Source organism: Aegilops tauschii, chromosome 6 (genome assembly GCF_002575655.3).
Source record: "Aegilops tauschii subsp. strangulata cultivar AL8/78 chromosome 6, Aet v6.0, whole genome shotgun sequence".
NCBI classification, from domain to species: domain Eukaryota; kingdom Viridiplantae; phylum Streptophyta; class Magnoliopsida; order Poales; family Poaceae; genus Aegilops; species Aegilops tauschii.
In genome coordinates this window covers 19,883,817-19,890,346 of record NC_053040.3, presented here as the reverse complement: position 1 = coordinate 19,890,346, position 6,530 = coordinate 19,883,817, and positions in this window count along the sequence as shown.

The window sequence follows — 6,530 nt, the reverse complement described above, 5'->3', positions numbered from 1 at the left end:
CAAGCGAAGGGACCATAGATGGCCATCACAACGATGATGTGTATGCTTGTGGTCGGGATGGTGTGCCCAGGATTAGAGATGGTGCTGATTAAGCTTGTGTGCTGCAACTTGACAATGGACTTGTGGTTTGTAGTAGAGTGCTTTTGGATCAGTTTAGTTGCAACATGACACGTCAAGAATGAACCTATAGTTTATCCTGTGTGCGGTGTGCCTAGATCTGACAATGATAAACTACAGATCGGTGCTATTACCAGTGTAGATCGCTTGGTTCATCACAAACCCTTGCACAGCACGTTGCCTGATCGCTCATGCATGATGCATGGGCTTTTAAGGGGGGAGTATCTAATGGGTACCCGGGGCAGGCGGCTGACCCTTGCGCCACCGCCGGCCTCTGCCAGGCCGGCGACGTCGCCGGCGTCAGAAAGCTCATACTGCTCAAGATTCTCATGCGTCACATCGGAAGTTGCTCCGACGACGAGGAGGATGCGCCGGCAGTTGGCGTGCAGCTGGCACTTGAGGTGCTTGGGGTGGATGTGGGAGGCGGGGAGTGGAGCACGGACGCATGGTGTCTCGTCGGAAGAAGAAAGCTGAGGCGGAGCTGGTCCAGGAGTTCTGGGACGATGCGGGATTCCCGACATCGGCATCTCGTTTCTGGGAACACCGGTCGCCGTCGTCGCCGAGGGATTTTCTAAATCCCGATGAGTCGGGTGTGCCATCTTGCAGGGAGCAGGAGAGGATCACCAATGCGGAGGGCTCGGAGCTGGATGGTTCGGTGTTGCTGCCAACATCGGCGGACCCGGTGCTCTCCGCCCAGAAAGCTGTGTCTTCGTCGTCCGGTCTGAGGGTCGCCCGGCCGCCGCGTTTGGGGGCTTGGCGTGGAGCCTGCCGCTGCGCCGGGTGGCGCCCCCGCCGGTGCTGGGACAGTTCATTCACGCGGCCAGACAGAACCCCTTCGTGGCAAGTCGGCAATGCCCACCGTCGTCGGATGCTTCGCCAAGATCTGACGTCGTTCGGGTGATGGGTCCGGTGGCCCAAGATGAATTTTCTTGGGACTTTCTTAGGACGTGCGTGAAGGCAATGCAGGTTTTCCTAACTAGCAGGCCGAGCCTCTACACACCTCGCGGGCGCCGTCTCCAACTCCGGCATCACCTCCCTGCGCCGGGGTCGCCCGCTCCTACGCGGCGGTCGCCGCGACGCTTCAGCGCCCCATGGCGGGCGTTCTTCGGACAGCACGCGGTGCCGCAGCCACGGGAGGGCCAAACCCTCGCCCACCACCAGCCATGGGGGCGACTCCCGCTCCTTCGCGTCCTCTTGCGCAGGCGCTGGGATACTCCGGTCCACCACATCAGCGGCAGGGACTGGCGTCGGTCTACAACTATGGTCCACCAATGCCGCAGCCCCCTGTTTACGTCCGGGGAGGGCAGTACGTCTCGCCGTACGGTATGGCTGTTGCTGGAGGGCAACATCCCATGTACAGGGTTCCGTCGACCGGGGTGTCCGCCCCTCCGCAATTCCATCAAGGTGGGGCGGTGACTCAGCCGGCTCAAAAACGCAAAAAAAAAAAAAAAGCCACACCAGCAGCAGTTTGCAGGTGGAGCTTTGCAACACGGTATTCATCACACTCCGCAGCCCATGCCGGTTCAGCAACAATTTCAGCAGCAACCCATTCCGCCGCAGCACGTGTAGTCATAACATCATGGGCAATATCAGTAGTTTGTGCATCCACATTATCCTCAAATGCCAAAGGGGCTCTCTCAAAAAAAAAATGCCAAAGGGGCCTGCTACTGTTGATGCCCCACCATTGACGGCTTCGGTGTCTGTTGTGCAGGTCGTTACAGCGCCCAAGTCCAAGGCTAAGAAAGGGTTCGTTGCTGGAAATATGCGGTTGATGCGCATGCAGCGAAGGATTGCACTGTGCAACATTTCTGCTTTATTTGTGACAAAATCGCTCATCCAATGTTGCGGTGTCCGGTTCTCAAACTCCCTAAGCCCAATGCTTTTGTTTCTGGAGTTGGTGATGAGGAGACGTACTTTTTTCAGTTGCCTGATTGCATGTTGAAAGATCACTTAGTGCCGACCCAGTCTCCGATCGCCGGAGTTCAGGTTACTGGTTTGATGGTACGGACTAGTGTTGTCGAGAGCCAGATTGCCAGGAGATGTCCGGTACATGATCAATGGAAGTGGGAGGCTATTCAACACGGGCCTGATTGTTACCTTGTTAGCTTTCTGTCTTATGAGGACTTGGACATGGTGGATAGTATTTAGATGACCGTTCCATCTGTTAATGCTCAGATGTCGGTTTCCGCTTGGAGGTCTCAGGAGGTCCCACATAAGTTTGAGTTTCAGCAGATTTGGCTCCATGTCGAGGGGTTCCCCATACGGTTCGTCATTTTTGGGGCTTATGGGCTGTTGGTACTTTGATGGGAAAGACATTGGATGTGGATCTTTATAGCCTGCGTCGCCATGGAGTTATTCGCATTCTCATGGCTATGACCAACTCTCATATATTGTCAAAGGAGAACGGCGACACTGGGCCTTTTGCTGCAACAGATGTGGTGGTTAACCTCAAGGGCTACACTTTCTCGTTCAGAAGGAAGCCGGCAGGTGACATTCCGGACGCTGACTTTGTCCCGTTCGTTTGGAGATGCAAGGGTGATGATGTTGATGATGATAGCGGCACCAAGGAGAAGGACAATGAGATGGATACATCGGAATACACCGGGAACCCATCCAACCATCCGTCCTCTAGTTCTGCCCCAGCGGATAACACTAATGTGACTCAAGTTCAATGACGGGAGCTGCCGATTGTTGGCTCTGATGGTGCGACGGGAGGTGGTCCATTGTCTTTGGCAGTCACTCCTTTTAACTCTTCGCCATAGACGCTGAGAGGCACGGAGCTTGCCGCGGATTTTAGAGTCAACTCCACGTTACGTGGATGTCTCTAAAGATCCCCTCAGGTTCACCGCAGGAGTTGTCCTCGCCTTCTACGCCGCAGGTTGTGTTTGCAGCGCAGCCGTCGTCGCATTCTCGTCCGGCATCATCGCAGTCTGCTGCCCTCCTGTCGGAGCAAGCCACCGACGGCTCGGCGGGGCGCCCGGACTCTTCTGCAGGACACCTACCGCCAGCATCTAAGGTGGGGTCACAGCCGCAGTCGTCGACGCGGATGGAGGCGTCTAAGCCGGCTGTCCCCGAGCCGGTACAGGCTGCCGGATGTACGGCGCATGTGGTGTGCCGACATCCAGTGGCTACGGTTGAGGCCGATTGGCATGCAGCTCATATGGAGCTACCCATGCATGCATGTACTGGGGACGTGGAGCTAGTCATGCATGCATACATGTAGTGAACCTGGACGTGAAGGGCTACCCCCGAGTGTGCAGCCGTGCATTGCTGCACACGCGGCTGCCCTTCGGTCTCTGTCCGCACCGGACGAGTCCAGAGCCGCTCTTCAGTCTCAGGCGGAGCCGGACGTGTCTGACTCACCCATGCCCGCTCCTCTAGTCAGGCCATCTTCCGAAGCGGCGCCGCGTGTAATGGCGATCGAGACTGCAGGGGTGGGGGTTGCTACTCCGCCCTCATCCCCTCCTCCGGTGGCCGTGCTTACGCGATACCCTTCACCAAGGGTGACACCCACACGCCGAAGTGGCCGTCATGTGGTGGCCGACGATGGAAGGATGGACACTGACGAGGACTCTTTGGCCAAGGCTAAGCGGCGTAAAGCAATACAGAACCTCGACAACCAAGGTACTTCATCATCACTGAAATCGTTTTTATCTTTTTCTAATACATCCATCGTTTCTAAGTTGAATAATGTGGGTGTTAGTGTAGGAAATAATGAGAATGATATTTCTGGTTCGACAAATGCTTACATTTGGAAAATGACCGATTAAAGGTTACTCCGCGAGTTTCTAGCAAATCTTTTATCTCACGTCTAGATGAGGAGGAGCTGCATGCCACATCAGATGGTCAGCTACTCGCTATGTAGTAGGGGAGGTTTCAGACTTGGGCTTGGAGGAACCCGGGCTTAGCTCATTGCTTGAGCTTACAACTTCCGGTCATAAATCCAAGTCAGACCATTCGGAAAAATGTCGTATCTCCTCTAAGAGGGCGAAATTTTCTAAATCTCGTACTATTTCCTCATGAATGACATGTTCTTTAATAGCAGAGGTCTTGGTGACTTGACTAACCATCTATTAATGGCGGAATATAATAGGGAGCACAATTTAGATTTTTTGGCTTTATTTGAAATGGGGAGACATGATTTCTCAGTAAGTCTTTTTAACCGTCTTTCTGGCGGGATATATTATACTTGGATTTCACGGCCACCTCGAGGTCGTTGTGGGGGCATTTTACTTGGCGTAAAGACAAGGACTATGGATGTTTTGTGAAAATGTGAAATCTATTCTGAAATAATTGTAAAGAAACAATTAAAGACATCTAAACTGAAATATTAAGTCCCTTTGGGGAGTTGGTAGGTGGTATCGTCCCTTCATACACCCATCGATCCAAGGAAGTCTTCCTCGTCCCACCTCCTTGCCCCACCGATTTCGTATCATTTCGTACTCCCCATCGCTTTTATCATCGAGCGATTGGAACTCATGACCCCAAAGGCCCTAACCAGCTGACCTAGCATTTGTGCTAGAAAAAAAGGTTTATTGGTTAATTTAAAAGTCCCACCTGGACTCTTAAATTTAATGAAGTGAAAAACCAAACTTTCTTGACCTGGAAATCACGTACTTAATAAAGCTTTTTTGGTCGGACCTAACCGAACTCCTAAATTAAATTGAGTGAAAAACCAAATTTTCTTAAGCTCAACCTAGATTCCATTTAAACAGCCAAAATTTGACACATAATCATCCGCCGAAACATAGTATAGTTTTTAAACCTATACATGAACAAAAACCTAAAACTAAACACGAAAGCAAACTAAACTAATCTTCATCATCATGCACGTAGAGGGCGAGCCAATCCGCTGGCGTTATCCCACTAGACATGGGGTGCGGCACTGTGCCGTCGTCGCCGTAGTTGGGGAAGATGCGCTACCATTCTTTGACATCAAAGTACTCCTTATCGCTGGCGCCGTCGTCACCGCCTTGCTCCTCATCATCGGAGATGACGACGACCTCCCGATTGACCGCGTGTTCCGTGAAGATCTTCTGCTTCGCCTTTACGAGCTCATGGTACTGGCGGCAGAGGTCCGCCATGTACTCCGCATCGGCGGCCTCCACCGTGATGCATTCCCACGCCTCGCGGTCCTCCCTAGCCACACCCGCACTCACCACTCCTAGTGGCGGTGGGACGGGATCGACAGGCGCCGTCCCCCACGGGATTTTGAGGCGCCTCGTGATGCCGTGCAGCCGTACTTGCCACCGGTCGTACTCAAGGTCGACGACTTCGGCCGTGTGGAATGATCCGAGACAACGCCACTTGTGAGTGTCGCGTCCTATGACTCCGCCACCAGCGCCCCCGACCCTCGCTGCCAGACGCCGAGGTATTTCGTCTATGACTGCCATGGTGCGTGAGTTTGGGGTAGCCGGCAAGCCGACCCGAGGAGGCGACGGAATCACGGCGGTAGAGGCTTGAGGATGTGCCGCTTGAGGACGCTCGGATCTCGTGGCGGCATTGATCCGTGCTGCGGCTAGGCGGCGGGCCACGGGATCCGGCAATTGGGAGCGGTGGAGAGAAGAGTGGGGATTTCTAACTCTGCCGCCGAGCAGTGGAGTAAATCTAGGCGCCAGATATGTGGTGGAGGAAAGAAATATCCACCTCTGACGGTTTTATGGGTTCGGCTAGGTCTGGGTTACAGGAGTAAAACCAGATTTTTACTCCTCTAACTGGTTAGAGTTGGCCTTAGTACAGACAGTAACACGAGGCAGCAAATTGGAATCCATGTTCAGATTTCCTATCATTGTGAGGAAGAGACTTACTTTCATTTGATTCACATTGAGATGCAGTTTTCAGCTGTTGAACTTCACACAAAGATATAAAATTTATCCATTCAGCTTAATATCAGTTTACTGAATAGTGAAGCATGTGCATAGTCATCAGTTCTATCATGAAGACACCTGAATTTCTGAAACAAAAAAAGTACTTGGCTTCTATGTATATTACCTCATTTCCTCTATATATAAACGCAGCGCTTCTGACATTTTCTAAAGAAAGTACTTAGCTAAACAGGAAGTTAGCATCTTCCAACAAAATGACTATTGTTCCCCCTGCCCACCCTGCCCTGTAGTGCCTCGACGCTGACTCTCTGTTGCCGTGTTTTCTTAATTCCCTCCATGACGTCGTTGTGTTGTGCCAAGCTTCGTGCTCTTGGTGTAGTGTCGGTTCATCTTTGCTCAAAGATGATACAAGGTGCTTCTGCAACTTGTTATTTGTTTTGATTTCCTATGGCGGAGCTCCCAGTCAAGGTTTGTGATTGTGGGCGCTATCTTGGTTTGCATTGCTCCAATTCATACCCTTGCTGGTGGAGCCTGTGGTCCTGCTATGATAGTCGTGATTGTGGATGTTATGTATTGATCTTGGCAACT